This window comes from Triticum aestivum, chromosome 5A (genome assembly GCF_018294505.1).
Source record: "Triticum aestivum cultivar Chinese Spring chromosome 5A, IWGSC CS RefSeq v2.1, whole genome shotgun sequence".
Lineage (NCBI taxonomy): Eukaryota > Viridiplantae > Streptophyta > Magnoliopsida > Poales > Poaceae > Triticum > Triticum aestivum.
In genome coordinates, this window is record NC_057806.1 from 503216693 (window position 1) to 503237263 (window position 20571).

Consider the following 20571-nt stretch of genomic DNA (forward strand, 5'->3'; position numbering starts at 1 on the left):
AAAGCAAGAAGAATTTGAAACACTCTTTATCTCAAAACACACACACATACTCGGTGTCTGCAATTAGAAAAAGGATTTTTGTTATCCATACCGTGTATGTAGTATAAAGTTGAGAAAGTCACAAGGATGTCCTTTGATGACGCCTCCTTCGGCTTAGTATTATCATCGGGTGGAAGTGGGATGGTGTAATTTTTTAGCAGGATATACATACAGACGGTGGAATTGTTGCATACTATGCGAGAGTCTAATAACTAACCAAAAGTTTTTTGTTAGAATTTTCAAAAGATTTGCAAACAATTTTTTTTGGATGAAAGAGTAGTGGCGCAATGAAGTGAGATTCTTTATATACAATTTTTTTTTTTAATATTCGAAAGCAAACAGGTTTTTACTTTGTTAATTTTTTTTAGAAAATGTTAGTTATTTGATTTGCGAGATTATATTTCGTTGTTTTCTTTTGCACTATTTGAACTTGGCCATTGTCACCATAAAAAAGTAAGCTTTTCTTTGTTCCCCATCATAGGTAATTTTTTGTAAATTTTGGGTGGATTATAAAAATAAGGTAATTACAAGATGCATTGTTGTCACATTCTTTCTACTCTTCATCGCTTCGTCTCTCCTCCCTGCCTGACCAATGATGTCTCCTCCCTATCTAACCAACGATATTGGTGACATCCAGAGTTGAGGAATACCTTAATTGTCAGTAAATTCCTTTGAGCTCCAAATATCTTCTCCCTCAAAGAATACTTATTTCCATATTTTGCTCACTTTTAATTATTGTATATGATGATGTATTCCTAGGATGTGCTAGACATGAACATTAAACAACAACAAGTAATTATATCGGTGCTCATTTAGATTATTTTTTTGCAATGGGTGCTTAGCACGCATCATCCAGCAGCTTCTCAATCGAGAGCCATTAAAAAAGTGATCCTAAAAAATCCATTAAAAAAAGGAATCTCCACCGAGCTCCCACGGCGTGGATATCCACATCGCCGTTCCTTCTCCAGCAGCGCTCTCCTTCTCCGCTCTTCTCTCTATCCATCCAGCGCTGCTCTCCTCCTCTTCTCTATCCGTGCGACACACGCCGCCCACGGCGCTGCGTTCCCCGTTCCCCTCTCTCTTCTCCTCCCTCCTCCACAACTAACCAAGCACGACGAGCGACTGTGCAAGAGTCTTTTCACCAAAGCACCAACACCCTTTCCTTGACCGTGGCGCCTGGATCGAGCACGGATCCGACCCCCAATCTGCAGCAGCTTTCTTCTGCAGCATCTTGACGATCCGATTTCTCCGGCAGTCTCGCCTGCGACCGATGCTTCACGTCTGCGTATGGGCTTGTGGTGGCCGGGCCTGAGCGCGCGGGAGCTGGTTGGGCTCTCCGCGTTGATCTGCACCAGGGCTCTCCGGGCTCCGGATCGGCGTGGTCGTGGCCAGCCCTCCGACGATGCCCTGCTGCGGGGGTTCGGGACCAGATCTCGCCGGTGGGCGCGGGAGCTCGGCTTGAGGTTGTGGTGGCTGCCTCGGTAAGGGAAGGGGAGGTCAGATGGTGAGTCCAAACTTTTTTTAACATCCCATAACTAAATTTCTGGCCCGTGGACTTACAATGCTGCAAACAACGTAGAGAATCGCGTATATGTTTTAAATTCTCACAGAAAGAAGCGTATTATGACGGTGAACCCATGGAGTCAATCCGTGCTTTATTATTAGGGATAGATTAGGAAAAGACTATGCTGAGTATTTAGACATGGTGACAAGAATACAAGCAAGAGGTGCTTTATTATTAGGTATACATTAGGGAAAGACTATGCTGAGTATTTACACATGGTGACAAGAATACAAGCAAGAGGTGATGGCGACAAACCACCGCGGATAGGCACAAGACACATCTTTTTTCTAACACTTGTAGAGGAAAACGGTGGATGTCCTTGGTTGGTGTATTCAACCAACGCCCGGGCTCCGCCACGAGGATCACGCTCTCAGCCAAGTCTGGCCAGAGCAGCTGTAGATCCCTACAACAAACGACTGCACTATCAACATAGCTGTGGTTTGTTTATCTCCAATATCTCAAAAAATTACTGCGACGTGTGATATATCAGACACACACACACACACACACACACACATATATATATATATATATATATATATATATATATATATATATATATATATATATATATGTATATATATGTGTGTGTGTGTGTGTGTATATATATATAGCCATGTCTGGATCTCTGCCAAGATGATCGAGATCGTTGGCGCATGGTGTGGATTTATGTAGGCACCGCTCGTTGCCAAGATTACCAGAAGAGCTCTCACTCACTTTGTGTTTCGGCAGGCATGCCAAACAGATGCGTTGGCTCTTTGGCGAGGAGCAGGCTGCATGCATGCGTGATCGAACTCAAGCTTGCAGCACGGCTCTTTTACCCTTCCTCACCCGAAGCGCGCGGTCTTCTTTGGTGGTTTCTAGAAGCAGTACACGATCTTGCATCATGGCATTTTCATTTTAAATTTTGCTTCATCTCAACATGCGAACACTAAAAGTAGCTTAATGAAATGGATACATCATAATCAAGCTTAATTCCAAGAGCCCAGATTACACAGTTTGTCTCCGCTCTACATGCATTTGGATGTAGAAATTGGAACCGCTGAACCCCACACCTATTTGTGTTGTTTTATGCTTTCGAGTAAAATGCACCTGTGGTCATTATATTTTACAGGCGGCATCATTTTAGTTAGTTACTTTGTATTGAAATCGACACCCTAAACTTTGCAAGAAGGGTGGCGACAATGGGGAGGTGCAAGTGCTTCCATGATAGAGTTGTCTAGGTGGCAAACATCAGCTCGGGTGTGTCTCTTAACTCTGTCGTTAGATTTTTCTGAAGTCTTAGTGAACCGTTGGGTTTTCATTGATGATTCTGTGTTGGGTTTGTTTGTGGGGTCTTCATGTGGCTCCATAGTTTGGGAGTAGGTCGCATGAGTGGGTTTGTAAGAGGTAAATACACCAGAAGTTATAAAACTTGCATGTGACGGTCAGTTTGGTGCATAAACTTGTAAAATGCGTATTTCTGGTCATCTAACTTGTCGCCTCGTTAATATACGGTGCTTCCCATTATACCCAGTCATATCCATACGCGCGCCAACATGGCAGGGCCACTCTCAGTGGCTGAGGCCGGTTTTTTGTCAGAAAGGACCCTTACATTCTATTAATTTATGCAGAAAATCCTCAATTAAAATGAAAAAGTAATGGAGAACGGGATGGGATTTGAACCAATGACCTGCTGCCCTTCGCCTCGCATAGAAAACCACTAGACCAACTAACGTTTGATGTGTCAAATGTACAGTTAGTGCTATTTATTGAACACGTATCGCACTAATTAAATAGAGATAAGAGTGCTATGTATTATATAGTTTGAAATTTATGTATCCCAGTGCTGGCAAACTATGTATAATTTTCTTTCTGCACAGACAATATTTTTTGCACATAGTACCTAACTTTAAATATATATTCCTGAAAAAAATAGTGCGGGATGAATGAGCGTAAATTATTTTGGACAAACCAACAAAATTTTGTTCCAAATTTCAATAATTTTAAATTTTAAAATCTAGATCAAAAGGAAATACAATATAGAATGAATGTATGTAAATTCTTTTGGACAAATCAACAAAACTTTTGTTTGAATATGAATAATTTAAATTTTTTATATTTATATAAAAGGAAATATAGTGCGGAATGAATGTATGTATGTTTTTCAGACAAATCAACTCAACTTTTGTTTGAATTCGAATACATGTAAACTGAAAAATCCAGGTAAAAGAAAATATAGTTCAAAATGAATGTATGTAAATTCTTATGGACAAATCAAATAATTTTTGTTCGATTTCGAATAATTAAATATTTAAAATCTAGATAAAAGGAAATATAATGTAAAATGAATGTACGTAAATTTTTGGGACAAATCAACTATTTTTTTCAATTAGAATATTTCTAATTTTAAAATCTAGATAAAAGAAAATATAGTGCAGCATGAATGTACATAAATTTCTTTGGACAAATCAACATCATTTTTTTTAGTTTGAATAATTTAAAATTTGAAAATTTAGATATACGAAAATATAGGTCAAAATGAATGTACATAGTTTTTTTAGGACAAATGAACGAAATTTTTGTTTGAATGTGAATTATGTACATAAAAGAAAATATACTCCAGAATGAATGCATATAGGTTTCTTTTGGACTGCGCCCTCAAGCTCGAAGCTGGGATTACCTTGTCTCCGTTTTGATTTTACTTTAATTCGCATGGTCTATTTATATAAAGATAATTTTTTCCGTTAAACGCAAAGGTGCAGTTGGTCTGGTGGCTTCTATGCGGGGCGAATCATGGTCGGTCGTGGGTCCCACTGTGTGCAACAAATTTTTTTACTTTTATTTGAGAATTTTCTGCATATAAATAAATAAAATGCAAGGGTGCTATCTGAGAAAAAAACAGTGCATGTGGATTACCACCACCTCAGCCACTGACTGTAGGCCCCATCATGTTGGCACCCGTAATGATACAGCCGGATACGGTAGAAAGCACCGTATATGAACAAGAAGACAAGTTAGATGACTAGAAACACGTATTTTACAAGTTTACGCACTAAATTGACCGTCGTATGCCCTGTGACTTGTGGTGTATTTACCTCGGTTTGTAACATGTTTTTTCGGTATTTCGTACCGGACAACTCTCTTCTTGTTAATTAATGGATGAGGCAAAAAAAAAATTGCCTCCGTTTCAAAAAAAAAATAAACTTGGCATTTTTTTTATTTTTTTGCAAAGTAGGATATACCTCTGGCCTCTGCATCTAGGCAATGCATGCAGTTATTTTATTAATTATTCACAAAGCCCTTACAAGGTAATACATCAGTAAGCGTGAAACCACCATCTTGGCAACACATGTCGCTACTCCTATCCCTGTGATGAATGGGGTGTCGAATGTCCGAGCCTAATGCCAAACAGACAGGGCCGACCCTATGTTTTGGAAGGCCCTAGGCGAACTCGACAACATGGGCCCCTATGTCCTAAGTCCTAAGACCATATATATGTATGCGTGTGCGTTATATATATGACTTATTAAGAGTAACTTTTAGTCACACATCTTTAGTTTAAAATTTGACTATAATAATTCAAATGACTTCATCGAGAACAATAATAACCAAATTTGAACTGCTTCCATCAACAACAATAATACTAAAAAATCGCAAAATGAAACTAGCATGACATGATTAATTACCACAAATAAGAATCAAATTAGACTGACTCCATCGACAACAATAATACTTCAGTGCTTCAAAAAAGGTTTCTTCGGGAGTAGTTTCTTGCCCCTGTTCTTCAATGACATCAACATTGCTTGAAGATGTAAAGAACTTATTCAAAGAATCCTTCAATGGTAAAATTTTCGGATCACTTTCTTTCTTTTTCCTTCTTGTTTCAGCACCCGACAATTGCTTCTTCTTAGGTAACATGGTAGGCTAATGTCCTAAAATCATGAAGAAAAGATCAAAATAGGATACAAAGAATTAGGAATTTATACATCGGATGATTGGAACCCTAGACATGTACATAGAATGACAAAAAAAATGATTGATTGAATTAGAAAATTTAAAACTTCATGCATACTGAAATTGGAGGATGGATCATGGATGTATAGTTGAATACGTAATTAAATACTAAATAAAGAATAAATAAAGTACTGAAATTGTTAAATTAGGGTTTGGGGGATGGACTGGAACTAAGGAACATGGATGGAAACATTCAAACGTACTTTAGGGATTGGGGTCGGCCGCGTTGCAGACTTCAAGACTTGTAGTCGCCAGTCGGATGTATACTTGTATACGTATTGTCGAGGTGCCGCCTTGCCGGATGCCGGATGGCCGGGCCGCTGGGTTGCTGGACTGTCGTGCGGCGCGCTGCGCGTGCAGCTCCAGCGGGCCAGCGGCAGGCGAGGCGAGGATGACACGGCAAGGCGCCGAGTGACGGAGCAAGGAGGCCGACGAGCGTCACGGCGCCTGACGAACCTAACCTACGAAGGAAAAGGAAAACGAGCAGTCGTCTGTCTACCAACTGACGTGAGTCACGGTGTCGCTTTGCGACTTCGCGTTTGTTAATCGATCAGCAATGGCTTGCTAGCTATCTGATGGGCCTAGCCCATCTTATTTCTTTTCTCTAGTTCTTTTGTATTATTTTTATCTATTTTTTGCTGGGCTATAATACAAATATATACTCTATCATGGGCCCCCACTCCTCGCCTGGGCCCTGGACCATCGCCCCGCCGCCATACCCCCAGGGCCGGCCCTGCAAACAGACATCGCACCAACACCTAACATCTAATGCCGGATGCTCCATCCAAGCCACAATACTCGGACTGGATTACACATCGGTCCAACGCACTTTCGGTGGGCACCACATGCACACGCTGCAAGGGCGGTCACCTCCTTCATCCATCGATCCATCCTCAGATCAGATAATGACGCATCAACCTTGCCAGGCCTCTCTGCCATCGACGCCACCACGGCGTGAGATAACGTCGCCTCTTGCACGAGTCTCGCCACCCATCGGACGCCGAGTCTCCACTGCGCCATGCCGCCGATATCTGCCGCCATCGATGTGTAGGATGAGCACCGCTCCACCACCTACCTACGTCCAACCACCAAGCCGTTCATATGCCCGTTCAACCGATGAATGTCTCCAAAGATGATGCCCCCATGGCAGTAACGATGAAGATGTCGCCATCATCCGAACCAGGAGGCCCCTCAACGCCTCCAACGAGGGCTACAACCCCCACAGGCGCCGTCGTCAATAGCAGCCTCCTCCAGATCCAAGGTTTCCCCCGGACACAATGGAGCGAGGGACGCCCCACCATAGCCTCCAGCGAGGAAAACGACACCCACAGACGTCGTCGACTATGGTGGCATCCTCACCCACTTCAACAGCTAGGCCACCATCTCCTCCTTCAGTTGATCCGCCGCCGAGAAGCCACCGTGAGGCAACACCCACCGACTAGATCCCTTTGGACCAACGATGAAGACTCCAAAAGTAGAGAATGTCACATCGCTGCGTGACCGGCGTCATGGCCACACACATGTCGTCCCGAGGTGCCCGCTCGAGATCCGCCGTCACAACCACCCATTCAAGCCGCGACGAAGGGACGCCCCGACGCCGCCATCATCCCCCCCCCCCCCCCCCCCCGCACGGGCTTTGCCCAGACGGGATACGGCGGCGGTCGAAGGGGAGGCAGAGGGGAGGGGAGGCAGACGTGAGGCGGAGGAGCTCGGAGGGGCAGCGGGGATCGGGAGGGGGAGGCGAACAGGAGGGGCGGAGGGGATCAGGAGGGAGAGGCGAACGGGGCGGGCGGATAAACTTGGCATGCATATGTGGTCACTTTTGGTCCAGAATCCAAAACATGCCACCACTACCTGCTGACTCAGTCCGTGGATACACGCTGCACCTCAATCAGTTATGCAAATTTGCAAAAATGGCATCAACCTTTTCAATCATTTCTGTGCTCCATTTGCTCGCAAGAATCCATGGCCTTGCTTTCATCGTACTCACCAAATTTCTACCTTTGTGCACTTTTTTTGGAGCGTGTGCCAACAACATGCTAGTTGTAATTGTAACAAGGGATTGGAAAATTAAAATGCATTACCAACGATTTGTTGACGGATGACATCGAGTATCTCTCCCACATACACATCTACTTTCTCACACTTGTGTGGATGTCGCTAGTAGGCTGATTCAATCAATCGTGAGTCTCCATGCGAGCGATCAGCCTCTCCACCAAGTCTGGTCATCTCCTGCGCATCCTTCCGCCACATCGCTGGGGCGACCAAGCGATGAAGCATCCCTGATGTGGTTAGTTTATCTCCAATATCGCATAGAATTGTTGCAGTGTGCCGATAACATATATCCATTACCATCAATCTCTACCAAGACGATCTGAGAAAGGCGTTCGGTAGTGATTTATGTAGGCATCGTCGTTGCCAAGTTTCTCACCCGGTTTGTGTTTCGATAGGAATGCCAAACAGATGGGCTCGCTCTTTGACTAGGAACAGGCTGCATGCTCGGAAGATCAGCAACTTGCAGATTGCAGCAAGGCTCTTTCACCCTCCTTCCTCTAAAGCACAATTTTCTTTTGTTGTTTCTAGAAGCACACGATCTTGGCATGATGCTTACAAAATTTCCATTTTTTTATTTCCCACTAATCTCGACACTGAAATGTGGTTAACCAAACGGATGTCAAAGGGCACGATAACCCCCCCCCCCCCCCTCTCCACACACACAGAATTTGATAAGCGAAACATTTTTTTGAGCTAGATAAGTGACATATTTTGGTTTATCTGATAGACCTTAGGATCGGGGTAGGCTAGATCAATCCGGTAGCCTACCTTCTGCCTTGCCTTGCGAGCTTGAACCAGCAGCCATGGTGATGTTGTGGCGGCAGTGATGGCAGCGGTGGTGTGCTTCCCGTGAGCACCGCGCTAACCCTAGATCAGTAGGGAGTGTTGGTGGAGATTATGGCAGCGATTAACCTCGTCTAATGTGCCTCGGCCCCCACCTCTGTTTATATAGCGCGGGTCACAGGGGCCCACCAACCATGATTTGGTTGGGCGCCCCCGATCAGGGCGCGAGTCAAGGGCCCGTTCGACCCGTTGGGTTCGAAGGGGATAGAGATCAACCTAACATTCTCCCCCTTGATCTCAACTTTACTTTTAACTTTATACTTTCTAGTTTATTTGTTTCATCACATATTGTTACATAGAGCATGTTTCATCGTCACAGATTAATTGCCGTTAGAATCATACAGCTACAACATACGTTATGTTCAGAAGCAAATTCTGTTCCTTTTGGGCCTATCCAGAAATCATAAGGCTTTCCCTTAAACCCATGCCGGCTAAGTGTTCCTTGAACACATTGGGTGGTAAGCCTTTCGTTAGCGGATAAGCAAGCATATCCTTTGTCCTTATATGCTCGAGACTTATAGTTTCATCCTGGATTTTATCTTTCACAACATAATACCTTATCTCTATTGTTTTGGCAGCATTACTCGACTTGTTGTTGTGAGCGTAAAATACTGCGGGTTGGTTGTCGCAGTACATCTTTAGTGGTTTGTAAATACAATCTACCACTTTCAAGTCGGGTACAAATTTCTTTAGCCATATCGCCTGCCCCGTGGCTTCGAAGCATGCTATGAATTCCGCATACATCGTGGATGATGCAACTATCGACTGTTTGGAGCTTTTCCATGAAATAGCTCCCCCAGCGAGAGTGAAGACATATCCTGACGTGGATTTTCTATCATCTCTGTCCCCCCCCCCCCCAAATATGCGTCTGAATACCCTTTTATCTCTAGGGAATCACTTCTCCTGTATATTGGCATGTAGTCCTTAGTGCCTTGCACATAATGCAATGTTTTCTTTACCATCTTCCAGTGCTCCATGCCTGGATTCTCTTGATATCTACCGAGTACCCCGGTGATAAAAGCTAAGTCAGGGCGAGTGCACACATGTGCATACTGTAAGCTGCCAACTGCCGAAGCATATGGTACTGCTTTCATTTGATCGATCTCGTACTGGTTCTTGGGACATTGGAATTTCCCAAAACTATCGTCCTTGACTATAGGAGCAGGTGTGGCTTTACTCGCATGCATATTATACTTTTTAAGAACCTTTTCTAAATATGCTTTCTGCGATAGTCCTAAGACTCCATTGTTCCTATCTCGGTGAATTTCTATGCCCAAAACATATGATGCTTCACCAAGATCTGTTATGTCAAAATTTGAGGATAAGTATTTCTTTGTTTCTTGTAGTAGACTAACATCACTGCTAGCAAGCAAGATATCATCTACATACAAGATTAGGAAAATATATTTCCCATTTTTAAACTTTGTATAAATGCAATTATCCTCAATATTTTCTTTAAATCAAAACTTTTAATCGTTTGATTGAACTTTAGATACCACTGCTGAGAGGTTTGTCTTAATCCATAAATGGATTTCTTCAGGCGGCATCCCATATTTTCCTTGCCTTCCATGATAAAACCCTTAGGCTGTTTCATGTAGACATTTTCTTTTAAATCACTATTCAGAAATGCCGTCTTAACATTCATTTGATGTAACTCTAAATCAAAATGAGCAACTAATGCCATTATGATTATGAAGGAATCCTTACATGAGACTGGAGAAATGTCTCATTGTAATCTATCCCTTCTCTTTGTGTAAATCCTTTTGCCACGAGTTGTACTTTATACTTTTCTATATTCCCTTTAGAGTCATACATAATTTTGTAGACCCATTTACAGCCTACTGTTTTGGCTCCTTTAGGAATTTCCTCTAAGTCCCAAACATCTTTGGAACTCATCGATTTCATCTCGTCTTCCATTGCCTTCATCCACTTCGGTGAATGATGGCTTCTCATGGCTTATTCATATGAGGTGGGATCTTTTTCCATATGAACCATTTTTGTGTTATAAACTTTAAAGTCAGTAGAAATAGCTGACTTTTTTGGTCTTGTAGACCTTCTAAGGGCCTCAGTTTGTAGCACATTCTGTGCCTCAACTTCTGGCACTTCTTCTAAAATTTGCTGTTGCACCTCCCTTTCATGCTCAACAACGGGTTCAGTCGGCTCCTGACGGGCAGGTTCCGGGTCTACCCCCATGATTGTCATGGGTGGAGTTGCAACTAGTAGTGAGAAAAATGGCTCCTGAATCATCGGATTAGGTGCATGCACCCTCTTCTCCTCAAGATCAATTTTCCGAGCTACCAAGCTCCCCCTCATTATTTCGTCCTCTAAGAAGACTGTATGGCTTGTTTCTACAAACTTTGTATATCTGTCTGGGCAGTAGAAACGAAAACTCTTTGATCTGTCTGGATAGCCAATGAAGTGGCAACTCACTGTTTTGGGATCTAACTTTGCAATGTTTGGATTAAACATTCTGGCCTCAGCAGGGCACCCCACACCCTGAAGTGTTGTAGGGAGGAAATCCTTCCTGTCCATAGCTTGTACGGTGTTTTGGGCACCAACTTGCTTGGTACTCTATTGAGAATGTGAATGGCGGTTTCAAGCGCCTCCATCCATAATCGCAATGGCAAGTTGGAATAACTCATCATGTTGCGCACCATATCCATAAGTGTACGGTTGCACTTTTCAGCTACTCCATTCTTTTCTCCCGGAGTGGGAAACATTAAAAACACATGAGTTATCATATCTTTCTCTTGCCAGAATTTCTCCCACCATACGGGATTTTTGACATAATATTATGTCAGGTATTTTTCCATACTTTTCCCGCCATGCAGGTTTTATCATAATCACCTTTTCCCACCATGCGGGTAATTCCCTGTAAGGGAACATAGATGCCACAATTGGATCTTTTGACTGCATATTCAATCATCAAATTTAGGAATAAATTCGAATGCTCTTTGACACACATGCTTGATCCGACGTTGGTCAAATTAAACACGCATGTTGCTTGTTTCATCTCAAATCATGTTGACTAAAAAATCTTCTTCATAGAGAGTACATGAAATACGTTCATCAATCAAGACTCTCAATGATCTATCTCTTTTCTTTTGATGCAATTCTTTAGAGAGAACATACTCCCTCACATTATGACCTTTCTTAGTCATCTTTCGGGTCACAAGTACCCAGCCATTCGCTTTCACGAATGAAAGCATGGAAAACTTTTAGTCTAAGAAAACATAGCCAATAATCAACAATAATGGGCATAAAAATAACCCTACGTTGATCTGGTTAAAAAATGCACATTAAACTTTTGAAACTTTCTTTTATATTCTAAATCACCGTTGTGGCAGAATTAGAATAAACATCATCCTTCTACATTAATTCCATATCACCGTTGGGCGGAAATGGAAATAATGCATATAACTCATAAACAATGTGATGATAGTATTTCTATGAAACAACTTTGCTAAGAATTAATTATCATCATCAACTTTATTGCAGTGGGAACAAGAAATATACATTTCTCTAGTTCAAGAGCATTTCTTGATCTTTATCCGTTCTCTAAAAATTGATCACTTTGATACAAATTTTATCAGAGATTGAATCTTTGAACATAAGACTCATAGAATTATAGCACTATTATCATCAACGTTGGTCAGAAAATAACAATACCATATTTTAACTTTACAACAAATATCTTTCTTTTGTCATAGTGGAAACTATCTGCATCTTATTTCACCCACAGGGAAAAAACATTGCTAAGAACATTTCTTCCAATTAAATTTTCCCGTTGGTTCCAATTTAATTGGAGGATAAAACTTTTACTTTGCAGCGAAAACTTTACAATATTCTATTCAAAAACAATTCTGTACTCTTTTACTCTCTAAGCAATTTTAACCGGTTGATTAAAAAATGCATTAGAGAAGCAACAATTTAATATTTTACTTTAGTTCTATTCACTTTTAAAAGAGCACCTTTTAATTTCAATAATAAAACATGATCATGTTATTAACAACGTTGGTCGTAAAAATAACATAATCATTTCATTTCAATAATTACTTTAATATGCTCTTTAAGTATAAGTCTATCTAAACTTTTATTTCTTTGTAAAAGAGCACTATCAATTATTTACGCAGCGGAAAAACATGAATAAAAAATTCATGAACTTTTTACGTTTTACAGAAACTTTTCTTTGACTAAATAAAAATTCCTGAACTTTATTATTTTCTTTATAAAATTCATGAACATTTATTTTTCTGAAAATTTCCTATTTTTGTTCTCAGAAACTTTTTCTGTTTACTTTTCTATCTTCTAAATAAAATTTTCGTTAGAAAAATTTTGTATAGAAAACACTATTTGAAATATGCCAAAAACTGGACAAATAACAAAAAACCGTGCTCTGTAAAAAACAAATAACAGAGAAAGCTCCTTTTTTGCAGCCCAGCCCACGGCCTGCCTACTGGGCGCCGTACAGCGCGCTGCAGCGTGCCTGAGCTGGCCGAAAACGGCCCAGCGGCCCAAGGCCTCGCCTCACTTTCGGCCCGAAAGCCCAGCAGAGCTAGGGTTCGTCTCGTGGCCGTCGATCGCGATCGAACGGTCCATCGCCGTTTCCGCTGGATCAAAACGCAGTGCCTGTTGCCCCGATCGAACCCTAGCGATATTTTCTCTCGCACACGCCGCTCTCATTCTCTCCGCTCTCGCTGGCGTGAGCACGGGGCTGCGCCCCGGCCGCCCTGTCCCGCCGGCGGCGGCGGCGGAAGCCACCGCGCCGCGCGCGCGTCCTCTCCCATCCCCTTTCTCTTTCCCTTTTTCTCGTCTGCGGCAGATCGTGAGGGAGACACAGCTGCGCCTCCTCTGCACCCCTCACGCCGGCTCTGTCCTTCTGGACCCGTCGCTGTCCCTGTCGCCGGGCGACCGCGCCACGCCGGTCCGGTCGAGCCACCGGCGATGGCGTCCACCACCGCGCGAGCCTGGCCGCATCTCTTCCCCCTTTCCTCCTTCTACTCCCCTGATCTACTACTTCTCCTTGTGCAGCAACAGAGAGAGAGAGAGAGATGATGTGGGTTTCGATGCAGCGTCGTGACCATCCCCTTCGCCGGCTGCGCATCCGCCTTGAAGTGAGCGCGCTGCTGTCGAGCGGTTTGGCTGCGGTGCCTGTTGGGGAACGTAGCAGAATTTTAAAATTTTCTACGCATCACCAAGATCAATCTATGGAGTCATCTAGCAACGAGGGAGAGAGGAGTGCATCTACATACCCTTGTAGATCGCGCGCGGAAGCGTTCAAGAGAACGGGGTTGATGGAGTCATACTCGTCATGATCCAAATCACCGATGACCTAGCGCCGAACGGACGGCACCTCCGCGTTCAACACATGTACTGTTGGGAAGACGTCTCCTCCAACTTGATCCAGCAAGGGGGAAGGAGAGGTTGATGAAGATCCAGCAGCACGACGGCGTGGTGGTGGAAGCAACGTGATCTCGGCAGGGCTTCGCCAAGCTCAGGGAGAGGGAGGAGTGTCACGGGAGGGAGAGGGAGGCGCCAGGGGATAGGGTGCGGCTGCCCTCCCTCCCCCCACTATATATAGGACCCCTAGGGGGGCGCCGGCCCTAGGAGATTGAATCTCCAAGGGGGGCGGCGGCCAAGGGGGGTGGAATGCCCCTCAAGCCAAGTGGGGCGCCCCCACCCCTAGGGTTTCCAACCCTAGGTGCAGGGGGAGGCCCATGGGGGGCGCACCAGCCCACTAGGGGCTGGTTCCCTCCCACTTTAGCCCATGGGGCCCTCCAGGATAGGTGGCCCCACCCGGTGGACCCCCGGGACCCTTCCAGTGGTCCCGGTACAATACCGATTACCCCCGAAACCTTCCCGATGGCCGAAACTTGACTTCCTATGTATAAATCTTCACCTCCGGACCATTTCGGAACTCCTCGTGACTTCCGGGATCTCATACGGGACTCCCAACAACTTTCGGGTTACCATATACTAATATCTCAACAACCCTAGCATCATCGAACCTTAAGTGTGTAGACCCTACGGGTTCGGGAGACACGCAGACATGACCGAGACGACTCTCCGGTCAATAACCAACAGCGGGATCTGGATACCCATGTTGGCTCCCACATGTTCCTCGATGATCTCATCGGATGAACCACGATGTCGAGGATTCAATCAATCCCGTATACAATTCCGTTTGTCAATCGGTACGTTACTTGCCCGAGACTCGATCGTTGGTATCCCAATACCTCGTTCAATCTCGTTACCGGCAAGTCACTTTACTCGTACCGTAATGCATGATCCCATGATCAACCACTTGGTCACATTGAGCTCATTATGATGATGCATTACCGAGTGAGCCCAGAGATACCTCTCCGTCATACGGAGTGACAAATCCCAGTCTCGATTCGTTCCAACTCAACAGACACTTTCGGAGATATCTGTAGTGTACCTTTATAGTCACCCAGTTACGTTGTGACGTTTGGCACACCCAAAGCACTCCTACGGTATCCGGGAGTTGCACAATCTCATGGTCTAAGGAAATGATACTTGACATTCGGAAAAGCTATAGCAAACGAACTACACGATCTTTGAGCTATGCTTAGGATTGGGTCTTGTCCATCACATCATTCTCCTAATGATGTGATCCCGTTATCAATGACATCCAATGTCCATAGTCAGGAAACCATGACTATCTTTTGATCAACGAGCTAGTCAACTAGAGGCTCACTAGGGACGTGTTGTGGTCTATGTATTCACACATGTATTATGATTTCCGGATAACACAATTATAGCATGAACAATAGACAATTATCATGAACAAAGAAATATAATAATAACCATTTTATTATTGCCTCTAGGGCATATTTCCAACAGTCTCCCACTTGCACTAGAGTCAATAGTCTAGTTACATTGTGATGAATCGAACACCCATGCAGTTCTGGTGTTGATCATGTTTTGCTCTAGGGAGAGGTTTAGTCAACGGATCTGCCACATTCAGGTCCGTATGTACTTTACAAATATCTATGTCTCCATTTTGAACACTTTCACGAATGGAGTTGAAGCGACGCTTGATATGCCTGGTCTTCCTGTGAAACCTGGGCTCCTTGGCAAGGGCAATAGCTCCAGTGTTGTCACAGAAGAGAGTCATCGGGCCCGACGCATTGGGTATGACTCCTAGGTCGGTAATGAACTCCTTCACCCAGATTGCCTCTTGTGCTGCCTCCGAGGCTGCCATGTACTCCGCTTCACATGTAGATCCCGCCACAACGCTTTGCTTGCAACTGCACCAGCTTACTGCCCCACCATTCAAAATATACACGTATCCGGTTTGTGACTTAGAGTCATCCAGATCTGTGTCGAAGCTAGCATCGACGTAACCCTTTACGACGAGCTCTTCGTCACCTCCATAAACGAGAAACATATCCTTAGTCCTCTTCAGGTACTTCAGGATATTCTTGACCGTTGTCCAGTGTTCCATGCCGGGATTACTTTGGTACCTTCCTACCAAACTTACGGCAAGGTTTACATCAGGTCTGGTACACAGCATAGCATACATGATAGACCCTATGGCCGAGGCATAGGGGACGACACTCATCTTTTCTCTATCTTCTGCCGTGGTCGGGCATTGAGCCGTGCTCAATCTCGTACCTTGCAATACAGGCAAGAACCCCTTCTTTGACTGATCCATTTTGAACTTCTTCAATATCTTGTCAAGGTACGTACTCTGTGAAAGACCAATGAGGCGTCTCGATCTATCTCTATAGATCTTGATGCCTAATATATAAGCAGCTTCTCCAAGATCCTTCATTGAAAAACACTTGTTCAAGTAGGCCTTTATGCTTTCCAAGAATTCTATATCATTTCCCATCAACAGTATGTCATCCACATACAATATGAGAAATGCTACAGAGCTCCCACTCACTTTCTTGTAAATGCAGGCTTCTCCATAAGTCTGCGTAAACCCAAACGCTTTGATCATCTCATAAAAACGAATGTTCCAACTCTGAGATGCTTGCACCAGCCCATAAATCGAGCGTTGGAGCTTGCACACCTTGTCAGCATTCTTAGGATCGACAAAACCTTCCGGCTGCATCATATACAATTCTTCCTTAAGGAAACCATTAAGGAATGCCGTTTTGACGTCCATTTGCCATATCTCATAATCATAGAATGCGGCAATTGCTAACATGATTCGGACGGACTTCAGCTTCACTACGGGTGAGAAAGTCTCATCGTAGTCAACCCCTTGAACTTGTCAATAACCCTTAGCGACAAGCCGAGCTTTATAGATGGTTGCATTACCATCCGCGTCTGTCTTCTTCTTAAAGATCCATTTATTTTCTATGGCTCGCCGATCATCGGGCAAGTCAGTCAAAGTCCATACTTCGTTTTCATACATGGATCCTATCTCGGATTTCATGGCTTCCAGCCATTTGTCGGAATCTGGGCCCGCCATCGCTTCTTCATAGTTCGAAGGTTCACCGTTGTCTAACAACATGATTTCCAGGACAGGGTTGCCGTACCACTCTGGTGCGGAACGTGTCCTTGTAGACCTACGAAGTTCAGTAGCAACTTGATCTGAAGTTTCATGATCGTCATCATTAACTTCCTCTCTAGTCGGTGCAGGAACCTCAGGAACAATTTCTTGAGCTGCGCCACTTACCGGTTCAAGAGGTAATACTTCATCGAGTTCTACTTACCTCCCACTTATTTCTTTCGAGAGAAACTCTTTCTCTAGAAAGGATCCATTCTTGGCAACAAAGATCTTGCCTTCGGATCTGAGGTAGAAGGTATACCCAATAGTTTCTTTAGGGTATCCTATGAAGACGCATTTTTCCGACTTGGGTTCAAGCTTTTCAGGTTGAAGTTTCTTGACATAAGCATCGCATCCCCAAACTTTTAGAAATGACAGCTTAGGTTTCTTCCCAAACCATAATTCATATGGTGTCGTCTCAACGGATTTTGACGGAGCCCTATTTAAAGTGAATGCGGCAGTCTCTAAAGCATAGCCCCAAAATGACAGCGGTAAATCGGTAAGAGACATCATAGATCGCACCATATCCAATAGAGTGCGATTACGATGTTCAGACACACCATTACGCTGAGGTGTTCCAGGCGGCGTGAGTTGTGAAACTATTCCACATTTCCTTAAGTGTGTGCCAAATTCGTGACTCAAGTATTCTCCCCCACGATCTGATCGCAAGAACTTGATTTTCCTGTCACGTTGATTCTCAACCTCACTCTGAAATTCCTTGAACTTTTCAAAGGTCTCAGACTTGTGTTTCATTAAGTAGACATACCCATATCTACTCAAGTCATCAGTGAGGGTGAGAACATAACGATAGCCACCGCGAGCCTCAACACTCATTGGACCGCACACATCAGTATGTATGATTTCCAATAAGTTGGTTGCTCGCTCCATTGTTCCTGAGAACGGAGTCTTGGTCATTTTACCCATGAGGCATGGTTCGCACGTGTCAAATGATTCGTAATCAAGAGACTCCAAAAGTCCATCTGCATGGAGCTTCTTCATGCGTTTGACACCTATGTGACCAAGGCGGCAGTGCCACAAGTATGTGGGACTATCATTATCAACCTTACATCTTTTGGTATTCACACTATGAATATGTGTAACATTACGCTCGAGATTCATTAAGAATAAACCATTCACCAGCGGAGCATGACCATAAAACATATCTCTCATATAAATAGAACAATCATTATTCTCGGATTTAAATGAGTAGCCATCTCGAATTAAACGAGATCCTAATACAATGTTCATGCTCAAAGCTGGCACTAAATAACAATTATTGAGGTTTAAAACTAATCCCGTAGGTAAATGTAGAGGCAGCGTGCCGACGGCGATCACATCGACCTTGGAACCATTCCCGACGCGCATCGTCACCTCGTCCTTCGCCAGTCTCCGCTTATTCCGCAGCTCCTGCTTTGAGTTACAAATGTGAGCAACCGCACCAGTATCAAATACCCAGGAGCTACTACGAGTACTGGTAAGGTACACATCAATTACATGTATATCACATATACCTTTAGTGTTGCCGGCCTTCTTGTCCGCTAAGTATTTGGGGCAGTTCCGCTTCCAGTGACCACTTCCCTTGCAATAAAAACACTCAGTCTCAGACTTGGGTCCATTCTTTGACTTCTTCCCGGCAGCTTGCTTACCGGGCGCGGCAACTCCCTTGCCTTCCTTCTTGAAGTTCTTCTTACCCTTGCCTTTCTTGAACTTGGTGGTTTTATTCACCATCAACACTTGATGTTCCTTTTTGATTTCCACCTCTGCTGATTTCAGCATTGAATATACCTCAGGAATGGTCTTTTCCATCCCCTGCATATTGAAGTTCATCACAAAGATCTTGTAGCTCGGTGGAAGCGACTGAAGGATTATGTCAATGACCGCGTCATCCGGGAGATTAACTCCCAGCTGAGTCAAGCGGTTATGCAACCCAGACATTTTGAGTATGTGCTCACTGACAGAACTATTTTCCTCCATCTTACAACTAAAGAACTTGTCGGAGACTTCATATCTCTCGACCTGGGCATGAGTTTGGAAAACCATTTTCAGCTCTTCGAACATCTCATATGCTCCGTGTCGCTCAAAACGCTTTTGGAGCCCCGGTTTTAAGCTGTAAAGCATGCCATACTAAACGAGGGAGTAATCATCAGCACGTGACTGCCAAGCGTTCATAACGTCTTGGTTCTCTGGGATGGGTGTGTCACCTAGCGGTGCTTCTAGGACATAATCTTTCTTGGCAGCTATGATGATGATCCTCAGGTTCCGGACCCAGTCCGTATAGTTGCTGCCATCATCTTTCAGCTTGGTTTTCTCTAGGAACACGTTGAAGTTGATGTTGGGTTTCGTAGTAATTTCAAAATTTTCCTACGCTCACGCAAGATCATGGTGATGCATAGCAACGAGAGGGGAGAGTATGATCTACGTACCCTTGTAGATCGACAACGGAAGCGTTTGGTTGATGTAGTCGTACGTCTTCATGGCCCGACCGATCAAGCACCGAAACTACGGCACCTCCGAGTTCTAGCACACGTTCAGCTCGATGACGATCCCCGGACTCCGATCCAGCAAAGTGTCGCGGAACAGTTCCGTCAGCACGACGGCGTGGTGACGATCTTGATGTACTAATGCAGCAGGGCTTTGCCTAAGCACCGCTACAATATTATCGAGGACTATGGTGGAAGGGGGCACCGCACACGGCTAAGAATATGATCACGTGGATCAACTTGTGTTTCTCTGGGGTGCCCCTGCCTTCGTATATAAAGGCTCAAGGGGGGGGGGGGTACGGCCGGCCTAGGAGAGGCGCGCCAGGAGGAGTCCTACTCCCTCTGGGAGTAGGATTCCCCCCCCCCCCCAATCCTAGTTGGAATAGGATTCGCGGAGGAGGGAAAAGAGAGAGGGGGGCCGGCCCCCTCTCCTTGTCCTATTCGGACCAAGGGAGGGGAGGGGCGCGCGGCCCATCTTGGGATGCTCCTTCTCTTTTCCACTAAGGCCCACTTAGGCCCATATAGCTCCCGGGGGGTTCCGGTAACCTCCCGGTACTCCGGTAAAATCCCGATTTCACCCGGAACACTTCCAATATCCAAACATAGGCTTCCAATATATCGATCTTTATGTCTCGACCATTTCAAGACTCCTCGTCATGTACGTGATCACATCCGGGACTCCGAACAACCTTCGGTACATTAAAATGTATAAACTCATAATATAACTGTCATCGTAACCTTAAGCGTGCGGACCCTACGGGTTCGAGAACAATGTAGACATGACCGAGACACGTCTCCGGTCAATAACCAATAGCGGAACCTGGATGCTCATATTTGCTCCTACATATTCTACGAAGATCTTTTATCGGTCATACCGCATAACAACATACGTTGTTCCCTTTGTCATCGGTATGTTACTTGCCCGAGATTCGATCATCGGTATCCCATACCTAGTTCAATCTCATTACCGGAAGTCTCTTTACTTGTTCTGTAATACATCATCCCGCAACTAACTCATTAGTTGCAATGCTTGCAAGGCTTAAGTGATGTGCATTACCGGGAGGGCCCAG

The 20571-nt window shown here is 44.3% G+C and overlaps 1 long non-coding RNA gene across 1 annotated transcript; it reads left to right on the forward strand.

Annotated features, from left to right (window-relative positions):
* The first annotated feature begins 974 nt into the window (after positions 1-974).
* On the forward strand, positions 975-2910 carry LOC123104345 (uncharacterized). The gene is made up of 2 exons (XR_006450280.1): positions 975-1543; positions 2336-2910. It is a non-coding gene; the product is annotated as an uncharacterized lncRNA (long non-coding RNA).
* The last annotated feature ends 17661 nt before the right edge of the window (positions 2911-20571 follow it).